Source organism: Sinocyclocheilus anshuiensis, unplaced genomic scaffold (genome assembly GCF_001515605.1).
Source record: "Sinocyclocheilus anshuiensis isolate Anshui unplaced genomic scaffold, SAMN03320099.WGS_v1.1 scaffold737, whole genome shotgun sequence".
Lineage (NCBI taxonomy): Eukaryota > Metazoa > Chordata > Actinopteri > Cypriniformes > Cyprinidae > Sinocyclocheilus > Sinocyclocheilus anshuiensis.
In genome coordinates, this window is record NW_015540908.1 from 656,036 (window position 1) to 673,039 (window position 17,004).

Sequence of the window (17,004 nt, forward strand, 5' to 3'; positions counted from 1 at the left end):
TTTCAGTTAACATTTATTTAAAATGCTGTTTTTTATGGTTTTAGTGAGCAGGTCATACAAATGCATACTTCAATTTGCCACCAAATTATTTTTTGTCATGTGGCTGTGTTGCAATATTAGAGCTGTTGATAGGTCAAAGTATTTGCATACGTTTTGTAAATAACGTTATTGTTATCGTACACTAAAACTATGTGTACGATGTCATTTTGTGTGGATGACACTTGTAGAGAGTTGGATATAAAGATGTGATGAGGATCACGGCAGATGATCTTGCAGTTGCAAGCAGTGCTTATGTTAGCTTTAGATAATGTTAATGTAATGTCTTAATATCAGGTAAGTGTGTTGCTGTGATGTCATGTTTTTCATCCTGCTTCGCTTTAGCTTGTTAGCTCATTTCCTGACGATTAGCACTGCCTAATCTTGTTATTCTGTGCCTCAGCAGACCGCAGACACTCGGACCAGAGGCTTCCCAGAATGCCACAGTAAACGCAAACGCATGCATTTCAGCTCAGAACATCAAGTTCACTTCCAGACAAAAGGGTTGACGAAATCTGTTGCCAGCATCTCATGTTAAGTCAATATATTTTTATACATGAATATATTTTTGACTTTACTTCTGGAACCCTATTGTCATATGTGTATTTGAGAAGCTTTACAGAAAACAGTGCATACATATCACCAGTGAAAAGAAAAGAGCGTCTGTATTTTCTGCAGGTCTGCTTAAATAGCTTAGTTTCTAATAACAGCAGTGAAGACTAGGTCAATACTGCAGAAGAGCCTGAAGAATTCATGCTATGAAAATCATTTACAATATTATGCAAAAAGTTTTTAGAATTAGTCAGAAACCATGAAATTGCTATAGAAGTTGTTTTCAAAATTCAGTCCCTTTATTGCATTTCTGCATTTTAAACAAATGAAAACATGTTGATAAACAAACAGCAAATGCATAATAAATTCCAATGCACAAACATTAGTGGAAAATTATATTCTTTTCAAACACTGACAGTAAATTAAACGCAGTAGATTAAACTAAATCGAATTACGACACAAGCTGAAACTCAACACGTATCTAAAGTATCACAGAATAGCTGCTTATTTAGCTCCACTTTTGAGTCGGCTAAACATTTTAACATCTGGACCGTACAGTCAAACCTAAGAAATGCTTGTTTAATTAGAAGAAACAAAAACTACAAACACAACAGCCTGATCAGCGGTGTGCGACTCTTCTCTTTGGCTTCGCTGTATCTTTAGATTCTTTTACAGTCCAAGAAAATCTATCTTTTAACTTCAACTCACTGCTCAAATAGAGCCTCGAGAGCCTTCTGTTTCTATTTTTTACACCTACATTTGTAGCACTTCTGTCTTCACATCCTATTTATGATCTATGGTTTTCTATCCAAGTTTGGACAATATGTCAGATATACTTGCATCAGACATTGAATGGCACTGAAGAGCCATTTGTTGAATAAAAAATAAAAATAAAACATTCGCTACACAAAACACTGAAATGATACAAAACAGGTCCCTGTTGAAATCCTAGAGGTCATGGGGTCGTTCAAGGTTCTCATGTAAACAGAAGGCAATATTGAATGAGTTTTGCATTGCGATCAGGTTACGAGTCGTCAGAATGCTTTGAAATCACTTGTGAATGGACTGTCCTTCTCTTTAGTGGCATGGGTCAAAGGGGTATTTGGTGACCCCGCCGTGCAGCTCCACCACTGACTCCGCCCACGCGATGATGTCACCGGTCATGTGACCTCCACATGACGCCAGGCTGTAGATGTCGTGTGGCGTGAGAACATGAGACCACATCTGAACGTCTGCGATGTCTCCAACGAACGCCTGCGTCGCGTCGACGCGGCCACCCAGTGTGTCCTGGGAGAAATGGGAGGGAGATTGGGGAATATTATATTAGCAGCACCAAACAGATTCAGCTGACAATGAGTTTAGTGTGTTATATGCTTGGTTTCTAAGGCAACCACTTCAACATCTTTATACATAAAGTCAACTCTGAATACAACTTTACTGGCTTATTAATATAGTATATGACTTTCCTTGTGAAAAAGAAGTATTCTTTAGCATAGTTGTAAAAAAGAGTAGGCTATTTATTATGGAAATAATATACTTGTGTAAACTGAATGTAATGTTTTCAGACAATTGCAAGTTATTTACACTATATTAAATGCAATTAGCTGAACTTTAGAGTGTTTTTGACTCACTTAAGTACATCTTTATATGTAATTTCATAATGACTTCTATTGTCTTTGAAATATGGTTAAAGTGTTACTGCTGAATGCACTGACAAGCATTTACAATATGCTAAAATATACGGCATTTCGAACCTGTATGGTCAAACTTGTATGTCATGTATTTAAATATATTCAGAATTACACATTTGTAAAAATGAAGTTGCAATTTAGTGCATTTAAAATGTATTAACTTTAAATGTATATAACACTACACGCTGTATAATACACTAAATCAAGTGTATGTCAACATTGAAATTAAAATAGGTGTACTTCTTTAAAACATGACAAAACATTATTAAAACATACTGATTTAAAATGTACTTTAAAGAAAACATAGTTTGACATTATAACAAAGAGCACATTTTTAGAAGTGTACTCAAGTGTGTTAAAAAAAGCCATTAAAGTGTCTCTCTTTATGTGGCATTTCTTTAATATTTGTGACCCTGGAGCACAAAAGCAGTGTTAAGTCGCTGGGGTATATTTGTAGCAATAGCCAACAATACATTGTATGGGTCAAAATTATAGATTTTTCTTTTATGCCAAAAATCATTTGGATATTAATTAAAGATCATGTTCCATGAAGATATTTTGTAAATTTCCTACCGCAAATATATCAAAACTTAATTTTTGATTAGTAATATGCATTGCTAAGAACTTCATTTAGACAACTTTTAAAGGAGATTTTCTCCAAATATTGTCCTATCCTAACAAACCATACATCAATGGGGAGCTTATTTATTCAGCTTTCAGATGATGTATAAATCTCAATTTCGAATAATTGACCCTTATGACTGGTTTTGTGGTCCAGGGTCACATATTATCTACAGTTAAGATTTAAAGATTTTACGCTATAAGTGGTCTTTCAATTTCTTTCTTCTTTTTCGCAAGGGTTTAAATATCTATCAGTGCTTTTGCCGCAGTGTTAGGGGATTGTGGATGGGTGCCAGGGTGTTGCTATGCAGTTGCTAATGTGTTCATGTTTTTTGATTAATGGCGCAAGTAAAATGAGGAATATGAGCAGAATCTGCGTTTGATTGATTGTATGCTGTCTGTATGTTACCTGTTCCTGTCCCAGTATGAAGACTCCTCCAGGTTTGATGGGATGCCAGGGCGAGAGGTTTTCTCCTGAGCCTCTCTTCACTCCGTCCTGATAGGCCTCCCACAGGCTGTCCCGCGTCGACCACGTCACACACACGTGGTGCCATTTACCATCATTCACAGAGAGCGGTAAAGTGATGGCCTGTCAACACACACACACACACACACACAGACAGAGAGAGAGAGAGAGATCACACAGAATTCCCTTAAGAAACTTTGTGTTCTGTTGTCTCTCTCCTCTTATTTCACCATCTGTCCTTCATTTGTCTGTCAGAAAAATCCTTAAAGGGATAGTTCACCCAAAAATGAAAATGTGATGTTTATCATTTTCCCCCGTGGCAGCCAAGATGTAGGTGACTTTGTTTCTTCAGTAGAACACAAACGAAGATTTTGAACTCAAACCGTTGCAGTCTGTCAGTCATATAATGGAGGTGAATGGGAATCACGGCTTTGAGAGTCAAAAAAACATACACAAACAAAACCAAATTAAACCCTGTGGCTCGTGACGATACATTGATGTGTAAAGACACGAAACGATTGGTCTGTGCAAGAAACTGAACAGTATTTATATCGTTTTTTACCTCTGATGCACTGCAATGTCTGAACTGTCCTGAGACTTATAAGTGCATTACCGCCACCTATCTCTCAAATCTATCTACAATCTCAATTAGGAGTGTCAATGGTCCATTTGAGAGATAGGTGGCGGTAATGCACTTATAAGTCTGAGTCTGAATTTCAATAGCATGTTTTCTGTTATAGTTCTTTGACTAAAACAAATATAAAAATGTTCTTACAAAAACAGTAACAAGACACACCATGAGGTTGATACAGAAGAGTGTATTTATTTTAAATCGCCGTAAAGCAAGAAGAAGAAGAAGACACCTCGAGAGCGTCGAGGACGCTCTCAGGACAGTTCAGACATTGCGGTGAATTAGAGGCAAAAAACTATATAAATACTGTTCAGTTTCTTGCACAGACCAATCGTTTCGTGTCTTTGCACATCAATGTATCGTCACGAGCCGCAGGGTTTAATTTGGTTTTGTTTGTGTATGTTTTTTTGACTCTCAAAGCCGTGATTCCCATTCACCTCCATTATATGACTGACAGTCTGCAACAGTTTGAGTTCAAAATCTTCGTTTGTGTTCTACTGAAGAAACAAAGTCACCTACATCTTGGATGTCCCGGGGGTAAATGATAAACATCACATTTTCATTTTTGGGTGAACTATCCCTTTAAGTCATGTGAACTCGTGGGCTCGTTTTTGGAATGTTTATTATTTAATCCTCTAAGATCCAAATGGGAACAAATAGAATCCTCTAGAATTCAAATAAGATCGTGCTGGATGAATTGAAATTCAAATTCTCGTTGATACCTAGACATTTATTAAATATCGAACATTATTTAACGAAGATGTCTAACTAGACAGTTAAAGGAAATCACAGGAGAGCTGAAGGAATTTTAAAACCACAAAATATTTTACATTCTTTTTAAAGTCTTAAAGGGGTCTAATATTTTGGTCATCATCCTAGTCTTATTGGAAACTATTGTACATCCCAAAGTCTGGGGTCAGTAAGATTTTATTTATTTATTTTAATTAGCGTGGGGGGATTAAATTGTTCAAACGTGACAGTAATGACATTAATAATGTCACAAACGGTTTCTATTTCAAATAAATGCTGTCATTTTGAACTTTCTATTCATTTGTGAATCCTGAAAAATAAAATGCATCTCAGTTTCCACAAAAATATTGTGCAGCACAACTGTTTTCAACAAATGTTTCTTGAGCAGCAAATCAGCATATTAGAATGATTTCTGAAGATCATGTGACACTGACGACTGGAGTAATGATGCTGAAAATACAGCTGTGCATCACAGAAATAAATTACAGTTTAACAGATATTCACATAGCAAAAAGCTATTTTAAATTACAATAATATTTCACAATTTTACTGTATTTTTGATCAAATAAATGCAGCTTTGCTGGGCACAAGAGCCATTAAAATCATAATAAAAAATAAAAAAAACATTAAAAATCTTACCAACCCCAAACCTTTAAATTGTAGTTGGAATTCAAAAAGAAAATTCTCAATAAGCCCCTGTATTTTTTATATATATATATATGTGCACATTCCTTCCTCTCTTTCACTCACTCTGTCATCGACCAGCAGCTCCATGGGGTTGTTTCCCCACTCGATGAGCACCAGCTCGTTGGCCTGTCCGGGCACGGAGTAGGAGAAGGGGGTCCCGAGCCCCGGCCCGATGCCAGCCTTCATCCACAGACACAGCGTGAAGGAGAAGATCTCGTGCAGCAGCGTGTGCTTCACACGACCGTACATGTAGTTAGTTCTCATGGGGAAGCTGATCTGGAAAGCTTCCGTGGGTTTGCTCTTCTTTCCAGAACCTGTGGAGATGATAACCAGCGTCAGCATTACAGGCAGAACCGTGCGATTTATCAGTTGCATGAACCTAACCGGTATATTAAGAACTAGTTTGACTAGCTTGCAGATATTCAAGGAGTAATCAGTTTTACTTTTCAGATTAGACCAATTACTGATTTTAAAAAGTTATGACCAGTCTTAAAGAAAAAAAATTATATGATGAATTTTTCAGACAAGTCCTAATCTAACTAGTCTAAACCAGACTCGAAGAAGGAGAGATGCAGATTTGTCAGGATATATAGATTCAAGTTTTTTTGAATGCCTGTCTTAATGCTTTATGGGGTCTGTAAGTTGTATAAATACATTTTAGCTATTAAGTTAACTGTTAAAGATTTAATTTCGTTAATTCAGCTTAAACTATTTTTTTTTTTTTTACGGTTGATTTTATATTAATTACACTTCTACATTGTCTAAATTTAGTAACTGATTTAATGTCAGTGTTATTATCTGGATTATGCAATTAGATTCTTAAAAGTTATCATAATCAGATTACAAATACTTGTTATTGATTACATGATTACATATCATTCACACATTAAATTATTCATAATTTATTTATTTTCTCTTTTCTCCATGGCATAATGTCATGTATATTTGCAGCCCATATAGTTGATAACAAAGAATGGAATTTATTTTCTGTCTCTTTGTGTAATTTTGTATCAAGATGGTACAAAATAATTGTATTTAAAACTATGTGATAAACGAGTTAGATAAGAAATAATCAAAAACTACTCTTAAATAAGTAATGAATGTAATTTGTAATCGGAAACAGCATCTACCCAGCACTGTCTAAATTTCTACATTAAAATTATAATGATGATATTCTCACTCAAAATCACCATCTGTTTTTTGTTTGTTTGTTTTTTTAACAAATCACACCCTGATTAAAAACAGGTAATACCAACTTAGAACATGGTAAGTGACTTTTTACTGGTCAAAGATGGCCTACCAGCCCTAATCATCTTGACCAGGATCTTGAATCATCTTGACGACATCCCTGGACACTTAGTTTCCAGCGATATCATTGACTTGATTGCACAAATACTATTTGAACTGAGCTGACCTGGATGATGACATCACTGAATTCAATGATGAACTGCCTTTAACTGAAAATTGAATGCTTACTATTATACACTATTTTCCTATTTAATAATGTAAAGCTGCTTTGACACAATCTGTATTGTTAAAAGCGCTAAATAAATAAAGGTGACTTGACTTGACCAGGATCTATCTAGAGCATCTAAGGGACGAAACCAGCCTGACTGGTCCAGCTGAAGTGCTCTTAAAGGAACACTCCACTATTTTTGAAAACAGGCTCATTTTCCAATACCCCTAGAGTTAAACAGTTGAGTTTTACCGTTTTCCAATCCATTCAGCCGATCTCCGGGTCTGGCGGTAGCACTTTTAGCTTAGCTTAGCATAGATCATTGAATCTGATTAGACCGTTAGCATCTCGCTCAAAAATGACCAAAGAGTTTCTATATTTTTCCTATTTAAAACTTGACTCTTCTGTAGTTACATTGTGTACTAAGACCGACGGAAAATGAAAAGTTGCGATTTTCTAGGCCGATATGGCTAGGAACTATACTCTCATTCTGGCGTAATAATCAAGGAACTTTGCTGCCGTACCTTGGGTGCAGCAGGTGCAATGATATTACGCAGCGCCTGAAAATAAGCTAACTTCCATCAACATAACCAACGTGTCCACCTGCTTGCACAGGGAGCGTGCTGGGGACTATTTTCAGGCGCTGCGTAATATCATTGCGCCTACAGAAGAGGCCTACGATGTAACTACAGAAGAGTCAAGTTTTAAATAGGAAAAATATAGAAACTCTTTGGTCATTTTTGAGAGAGATGCTAACGGTCTAATCAGATTCAATGATCTATGCTAAGCTACAGCTAAAAGTGTTACCGCCAGACCCGGAGATTGGCTGAATGGATGCGAAAACAATAAAACTCAACTATTTAACTGTAGAGGAGTTGGAAAATGAGCCTATTTTCAAAAATAGTGGAGTGTTCCTTTAAGCAGGGTTCATCTGATCAGCTTTCTCACCCGTGTCAGCGAGACTGTGCTGCAGCTGACTGAGAACCGCGTCCAGTTTGCTGTGCACTCCACCCTGTGCTTCTCTGTGACCTTGCAGGTTACACGACAACCTCTCGAAGCCATGCTCGGAAGCCTTGTTGTCATGGTGACCGTAGTCTTGGTGTCTGTTGTCATGGTGGCTCTTGTTGTCATGGTGATCGTCGTCATGGTGATCGTCGTCATGGTGATCACTGTGGTGACTCTCATCGTGAGGATCACCGTGGTCGTCATGGCTGTCGTGGTCTCTGTCGTCATGATCGTCGCCATGGTGACCGTCATCATCATCATCATCCTCGTGTTCGGAGTCAGCGGCGCTGGTTAGCGAGGCAGAGTGATGGTGCTGCATCTGTTGCTCCAGAGCGCTGATCTTCCTCTGCAGGAGGTCCTTCAGTGAGCTGGAGTAGCTGCTAGAGGTGTTTCTTGTCTGCAAACACAATCACAGCGCTCTGAGAAAAGGCCTGCACACGGCTGTACTGTATGCTGCTGATCCTGGTAACGGCTCCGTGCGAAAAAGCACCTCACATATTATGATATTTGATAAATTGACAGCCAGGATGATATTCATTACCCTAATGAAACACATTCCTACACCAATGTTTAACATGTCAAACAGTGTCCCATCAGCTTCATCTCACTTTAGGTTCAAAAATGGTCTCACCTCGGTTGTTGGCGGCATTTTTGAGTGTATTTGTATTTGTTGTAGTTGTTTAATAAAACTAACTTCCTTGAGGTAGTAACAATAAAATGGTGTACTTTGGGGGGATTTAGGTTATTTTAGGTTTTATTTTAGATTATTAAGGCCTTTTTGCCACTCTTGGTTGTTGGGCATCATTTTTCACCCAGAACAGTAAAAGTGTAGCTTTTTTAATGAAATAGTATAGTGCTAATATAAAGTAGTAACAATTGAATTTTGTAATTCTTTGGGGTTTATTTGATTCTTATTTAGATCTCATTCAGATCTTATTTGCATGTACATTTCTCACTTTTACCTTAATTTCTATAAGCATATAAGCAAACTTTTGGAACTTCAAAATCAACACTTCTATGAGTTGAAATGTAAAGCCAATATAAGAATATATCATGTATTTGGGCAAGATTGCAGCCATCTTGTGAAGAAAAAAAAAGAAGAAAAATAATATGACTTCATATTTGATTTTATTCAAAACATATTTTAAAAATGTTTTACCCATTCATTTCCTATGGTCAGGAAAATTTTGACTGCAAACAGCCAAGGTTTATGACATTGAAGTCCAGAATTAAGTCCTTTTTTTCCCAGTTTGTTCAGATTGCATATAAAAAATCCAACATGTTTATTTCACTCCGACTGAGGAAACCATTTTTATTAAATAAAAATTAAATCAGTCTAAAATGACAGAGCAGAATCTTTCAGCACTATTTATAGGATCCATTGACTATCACCACTCCACCCTAAACCACAAACCACTGAGTGCCCAATCATTTTAATCATCCCTTGTGTTATTAATAATTAATATATATTAATTATATGAATTAGAGTTATTAAAGTTAACAAAAATAAATGTCATCTGAAATAAAAAAACATTTCAACTATACATTTCTCATTTTCATTTAGTTTAACTTGATGCACTACAATAACAAACTAAAGCTGAAATACTATATAGACTATACTATAAAAACTACATAATAGCTACATAATAATCTACATATAGCCGAATCAAATTAATTTAATAACTGATGAACTTTGCAACATCAAATCTGTTATTGAACTGAACTGAATCAACATTGAGCTGAACTGAGCTGAATAGTGACACCGTTGTCTTCTGTAGAACGGCTTTACAGCTGAAACTGAATTTGTTTCATAACTGTACAACACTGTTATTTTCCTGTTTATTACCGTGAAGCTGTTTTGAACCCCATCTGTATTGTATAAAATTCTGTAGAAATGCATATAAATTAGGGCTGTCAGTCGATTAAAATTGTTTAATCTAATTAATTACATGATGTGTCGATTAATTAATTAATAGCAAATTAAATTTGGCTGTGAAAATACCCATAAAAGATCATTTAAAGCCTTTATTGTGTTAAATGAAAAAATATCAAGTAGACATAACAAATTGTAGCTTTAGAAAGAAATATTTTATTTGATTTAACATAACATGTATTGCACATAGGCCTAAACGTTTAGGCTGCAACGGCCTAACATAAACTATGGAACATAAAAGAAGATCATTTGAGATACATCTCAGTATTTTTGAGTGTAATACTGGCAAGTTGCCAGCTGTGTGAGGTAGTTTTTGTTTGTTTTGTTTTGTTTCTGCTGTTAATAAAGCCCTTTTCTTCCTGCAATATTGAGTCCTCACTCCATCCTTTACCCACAACCTTGACACTTTAATGTTGTTGTTTTTTTTTAAGGAAATGACACTCATCTAAATAAGAAACTAAAACTGCCAGCAGGTGGCGGTAAATGTGTTTTTGAGTCATTCCTTCATTCAATTCGTTCAAACTGCTGATTCATTCGGAAATGAATTACCGCTGCGTTACTCGGAGACACACAAAAATTCTGCTGTGGCTTTAAAGGTAATATTTTCTATGCAAAATTTGTGTTTAAAATATAACAAAATATTAACTTCTTATTTATTGAAGTGTTGTATAAAATCACATTTAAACTCGTGATATTCAGGACAAAAACAGCACGTGATATAACTCTTGCTGCCCGTGTGATATTGCTTATCATATGATATAAATATAAGACAAAAACTCATACAGGGGCATTTTTTTGCCAAAATATCTTGAATTAGGGCATAACTGCATTTATGGAGTTGTTACACTGCATCATATTTGTATGAAATGTAAGATAGGTCTGGGGGCGTGGCCAGAGCGTTAACTGCGTTAAAACATTTTAATTGCCAGAGGTGTAAAGTATTTGACTAAATGTAACTAATTACTGTACTTGAGTATCTTTTCTGATACTTTGTAGTTGTACTGAGTATCAAAGATATTAGCAACTTTTACTCTCTTCGTCACTACATTCTTGAATGAGTATCTGTACTCTTTACTCCACTACATTTGAAAATAGTGTTGCAGTTACACATTACATTTTGCATGGACCTAGCTTTTCTGCAGCAGTTTATTTCTGCTACTAAAGAAGTGATATCGCCAACTACAGGGCACTGAATGTACTCATCCAAACTTGTCAACAAGGCTACTTTACTTAACCAGCACATCCAGTGTATCCTATCTTGTTCAGCTTGTTAGTCTTCTGCATATATATATCCCTAATGTTTCTTTAGTTCTTTGTGAGTTGTTGAATGTAATGATTATCTGTTTGCCCTTCATTCTGTTCTTTGTTCCCTTTTGTTTTTGGCTTATTGTTTGTTCTGGTTTTTCCGTGAAATACCAGCACATAGATCCTTGCCTCTGCCTGCTTTCCCCAGCTTCTCCACACCATTACAGATTTTGACTGGCATGTGCCTTTGCCTAGTGCATCTTTGAGCCTATATTTAGTATAAGTAAAATACTTAAAGGTGCACTAAGCAATTTTTGAAAAACGCTTTTGACCGCAGCGTCGGACCGAGTCCTAAAACACACTTGTAGCCAATCAGCAGTAAGGGGGCGTGTCTTGTAATGATAGAGAGAAGAGAATGCTCAATTTGAGTGCACAGGACAGATATTAGCAGATTGACTATAGATAGAAAGAATTGGAAGATACAAAAGAGGAAAATATCGGAGGAGCAAAACATTAAAAAGAAGGGTTACGATCAGGCAAGAGGTAGGACCCGCGTAAATATCAGAGCAGCGCTGTAGAGAACTCAAGGAGCGGGAAGGGCTCGAATCGGACGCCGAGGTTGCGTTGTTTCTCTTTGATAGGTGAGTAATGTTTTTTTTTGCATTGTTTCACACAACTTATCCGTGTTGGCTTTTGTTTGAATATGCTTGTGTGTCATCTTCGCTTGTTTCCGCGATTGTCATTGCCATGGTTGCGTACGTACGTGTGGGGCGGAGATATCAAAATAAGGGCAAGGTCCTGTTGGGGTATAGGCGTGTTTGTTTTGGTGCTTTCAAATATCAACATCGTTTGGCAAAAATCGCTTAGTGCACCTTTAAGTACTGTTAAAATCAGATACTCTAAGACTTTTACTCAAGTTGTTTTGGAATTGGTTACTTGTTACGTGTAGTGGAGTAATTTTCACTGTAAGATATCTGCACTTTTACTCAAATATGGTTTTCAGGTACTCTTTTTCAAAACTAATGAATTAAGTTGGCGCATTAAACTGACAGCCCTAATATAAATGTGTACCTGCAGGTTGTCCAGCCGCTGCTTTAGGCTCTGCAGCATCTTGTTCATCTGCTCCGGCGTGGACGAGGGTGAAGGAATCTCCCCCGCCACGTGCTTCTCACTCAGCGCACCTTTCCCAGCATGATGCCCTCCGACCCCGTCGCCATAGTGGCCCAGCTCCAGCCCGAGGTGTCCGGTGTCGGGTGCCGGGGGGTAGGCGTGATGGGCCAGGTGTGTGGGTGTGCGGCTCAAGCCCTCGCACAGTTTCAGTTTGGCGGTGAGCTCTCGGATGGTCTCCCTCTGGTCCAGGATGGTTTCCTTCTGCGGCACCAAACTCTCCCGCAGGTGCAGGATCGTCGCTTTGGCCTCCTCGGACATTCCCCACCAGCCGTTGCTGTTCCCACCGTGGTGTCCGGATCCGGGGCCGCCGGGGCCCCCTGCTGTGGGGAAACACCCGGGATCGGCATCATATAGGGGTGCAGATGAAGCGAGGATGAGGGTTGTAGTCTGAACCCGGCATTCCCGTCCCAGCGCATATGGAAAGACTGATGGCATAGAAGAAGAAGAAGAAAAGCCGCTCGCTCTTTCTTGAGCTTGCTGGATGCATTTTTGTGGGGTGAATGCAGCCAAACTGATCGAATAGTCGGCTATTTGATGTTTAAAGCTTCTAGATCTGTATCTTCAGTCGAAGAAGCGCAGGCCTGCTTTTTTACACTCGTATCTGTCCTCGTCTTCTAAATCCTGTAAAACTGTCTCTTGCTGCTTACTGTGTCTTTCTCAGCCTCCTCCTCTCCAAGGTCACCAGCTGTTCAGAGACCATGTGTATTTACATGTAATCCGTCTGATGATCCTGCTCTTGCCTCTTCAGAGCGGCTCGTCTTAAGCCTGGAGAAAGAAAGAAAGAAAACTCTTGTCATGATACGTTTTCAAAAGACTGGAACATATTTTACTTTAAACTATGACATTTTAAATCATTAAATTGCTCTTTTGACCCACTTAATGTGGACTTAATTACATCTTTGTATGTAATTTCAAAAGTGTATTGTCTTTTTAAAGGAAGGAAAGGAAAGGAGGAAAGGTTAAAGTTGGCTAAAGTTACTGCTGAATACACTGACAAGCATTTATGATAAACTAAAATGTGACCCTGGACCACAAAACCACTCATAAGGGTAAACTTTTTGAAACTGAAATTTATACTCAATATACTGAATAAATAAGCTTTCCGTTGATGTATGGTTTGTTAGGATAGGACAATATTTTGCTGAGATACAACTATTTGAAAATCTGGAATCTGAGGGTGCAAAAAAATCAAAATATTGAGAAAATCGCCTTTAAAGTTGTTCAAATGAAGTTCTTAGCAATGCATATTACTAATCAATAATTAGGATTTGATATATTTGCAGTAGGAAATTTACAAAATATCTTCATGGAACATGATCTTTACTTAATATCTTAATTATATTTAAATGTAATATCAAAAACCACAGTTAAAATTATAATCAAATACTTTACATGTGCTTTATGTTGGTCAACACATCAAAGTATAGGTGTACTTCACAAAGGATTATCATTATTTTAAACAATATTTAATTTATTTCATTAGTTTTTTTTTTTTTTTTTTAACTTCTAAGATTTGAAGTACAAGTGCACATTCGGTACAACTAAGTGTGCTTTTTTTCAGTGTCAGTGGGTCAGTGACCCATTTGACCCTTATGACCTATATGGCATTAGAACACCTTCAGTTGCAAGTTACAGTGTTTACTCGGTTGCAAGTGCAATTTAACCACAAGGAGCAACATATTATAAATGGTACATGATTTACAGCATTGTACCGTACAGTATGTACTATCATACCACCCAGCCCTACTACAATTTTCCACTTAAAAATAAAGGCTCCTGTTATAACGAAGGGGTTTGAAAGCCTGACACCACATCCTTTGGTAACACTTTGGTTTAATGACCAATTCTCACTATTAACTAGTTGTTTATTAGCATGCATATTACTAGAATATTGGCTGTTTATTAGTACTTATAAAGCACATATCAATGCCTTATTCTGTATGATCATATTCTAGATCCCTTAACCTAAACTCCATACCTAAACTTAACAACTACCTTACTAACTATTTATGAGCAGCAAATTAGGAGTTAACTGAGGCAAAAGTCATAGTTAATAGTTAGTTAATAGCGAGAATTGGTCCCCAAAGCGTGTCCAATCCTTTATATGATCTTCAGTGAACCTTTCCACTCTCTAGTTCTTCTAAAAAGCATCTACTGATTCTTAAAAAAAAACTCAGAAACCATTAGACTGATCTGTAGAACCTGTAATTTAACACCACGAACTCCTTCAAAGGAGGTTTCAAGAAGGTCGCTCCATTTAAGAGATCAGGATTATCAGTTTAAGTTCCTTGAAGCTACTGAATTAATACAGGACACACATTTACGCCCGCACAAGTGGAAGTGTGTACGTCAGAGTCTGTCCTAATGAGGATAAATCAAGAAGAGTCGTCAGCAAGGGTCTGCAGAGGATTAGCGTGTGTTTGAGAGAGAGAGAGAGAGAGAGAGAGTGTGTGTTATGAATCTACTCTACCTGCTGAACTTTGCCCATTAATTGGATTAATTAAGTGCTTGGACTGATGGCTGGCAGGAAAGCAGCTGGTGTTTTATACGGTCCACAACTTAAAGAAGAGAGGGAGCGTTGAGTACGACTGTACCGTATTAAAACAGGATGCAGAATGCAGAATATAAGGACGTAGGATTCAAATGGAATGAAATGCAGAGAAACTCTGCTGAACTTTTCAGTATAAACGTACAAAAAGTGTAATACCAGATACATTCAAATATATTTTTAATCAGTGTTTTAAATGATAGAAATAGACATTTGTATTTCATTCATATTTATTTTGCTACATTTACTAAGTTTAATTTTAAGGATCATGCTGAAAGAATACATAATTTCCCAGAAAATATACTCTTTAAGTCTTCAAAACAACACGATTAGAAATTAGAAGTTAGTATTTCTGCTTAGTTATCTGAAAATGTGGCAGATGTTTGTGATGCTGTTTATCAAAGTTCAGATTTGTTGTGATGGCTGTTAATTGTTGTGTCATTATTGAATTTAAGAAAAAGTGATACAGTATTTCACCAAATAAATTGAAATAATCAGTGGTCTTAATATTTGTTACCGTGGAAATTCTATTGTTGAATGTCTATGAATTTTATTTCAGTAAATTCCTCTTCCTGTCATTCCTCCAAGCCAAACTCCAATTCAACATTCAATTTTGGGTTCATTTTTTTTTTTTTTTTGGAGATGCAAACAACATCATGATGCTTTCTGGCAAAATTCAAATTTGTTTTGATGACTGTTAACTGTTGCAACATTATTGAATTAAATATATATATATGTCTAATAACTGTGTGTGATGAATGTCTTTTAACTGCAATTGAGTAAATTACTCTTTCCAATTCCAACTTCCAACTTCAATTCAACATCATGTTGAGTATGGCCAATTCTATTCAAATAGATTTTTGTGAACTGAAAAAGAGCCAGTTCTTTGAATCTAATGTTACTCATCCCTGACTGACATTTATACAATTCTGATTCAAATAAATCCAGGCCTCACAGTCTCTCCATCAACAACAGACGACTTAGAGGACCGTTTGTGTGGGTTTTGCCTGTGGTTTGTCTAGTAATGGTTGTGTCTGTCGGGTGAGTGCGTTTTGTGTTCAGTTGTGGAAGGATTCTGCTGTGAGACAGGCAACCTTTGATGAAACCAGAAAAAAGTACCATAAAACAATAAGTATAATAAAAGCACATATACCTTTACACTCTCTAGTTCTTCTAAGAAGCATCTACTGATACCCGTATACAGCAAGAATATCTCACTTGTGAGTTATGAAGCACATGATCAAATCTGGACTCCACAGACTGTGCGCATGTGTGTGTGGGAAGATCACAAGCTTAGAAAGCATGACAGATGGAAGTGGTTGGGAACAGCGTGAAGCCGTTTCTCCAGTCTCTCTCAATCCGCACTTCATCTCAGTTTATCTTCCTGTCTAAATCCACATGATTAGCCCGATTGTGGGGTTCGAATGAAGGCAGAACTTTAAGTCAGACACATACGATGCAGTTTAATGCGCCTTCTGCTGAATCCATAAAAAAAGTATTAACAACTATATTTGTGACCCTGGAGCACAAAAGCAGTCTTAAGTCGCTGGGGTATATTTGTAGCAATAGCCAACAATACATTGTATGGGTCAAAATTATCGATTTTTCTTTTATGCCAAAAATCATTAGGATATTAAGTAAAGATCATGTTCCATGAAGATATTTTGTAAATGTCCTACCATAAATATATCAAAACTTAATTTTTGATTAGTAATATGCATTGCTAAGAACTTCATTTGGACAACTTTAATGGCGATTTTCTCAGTATTCTGATTTTTTTGCACCCTCAGATTCCAGATTTTCAGATTTATTCAGCTTTCAGATGATGTACAAATCTCAATTTTGAAAAATTGAACCATCTGGATCTTCAAATGCTTGTTAATTCTGCTTTAGTCAGAACACAAAAAATGTAAAAAAAAAAAAAAATTTATTTAATGTGAAATATGTCATCTTTCATTTAAACATCACTAATTTTCTACTCAGATATTTGAGAGCATTTACAATGCTACAGTAGCTGTAAGTACATTCAGAATTATAGGCAAAAGAATCTGTCTGAGAAATGAATGCAATTAACTTAAGAATATTCTTAAAGGGGTCATATGATGCGATTTCAAGTTTTCCTTTCTCTTTGGAGCGTTACAAGCTGATTGTGCATAGATAAGATCCCTGAAGTTGCAAAGACTAAAGTCTCAAAACCAAAGAGATATTCTTTA

At 36.7% G+C, this 17,004-nt stretch overlaps 1 pseudogene; it reads right to left on the reverse strand.

Moving 5' to 3' along the window:
- Positions 1-980: 980 nt before the first annotated feature.
- LOC107689160 (neuronal pentraxin-1-like) overlaps positions 981-17,004 on the reverse strand; it is a 17,491-nt pseudogene continuing 1,467 nt past the window's right edge.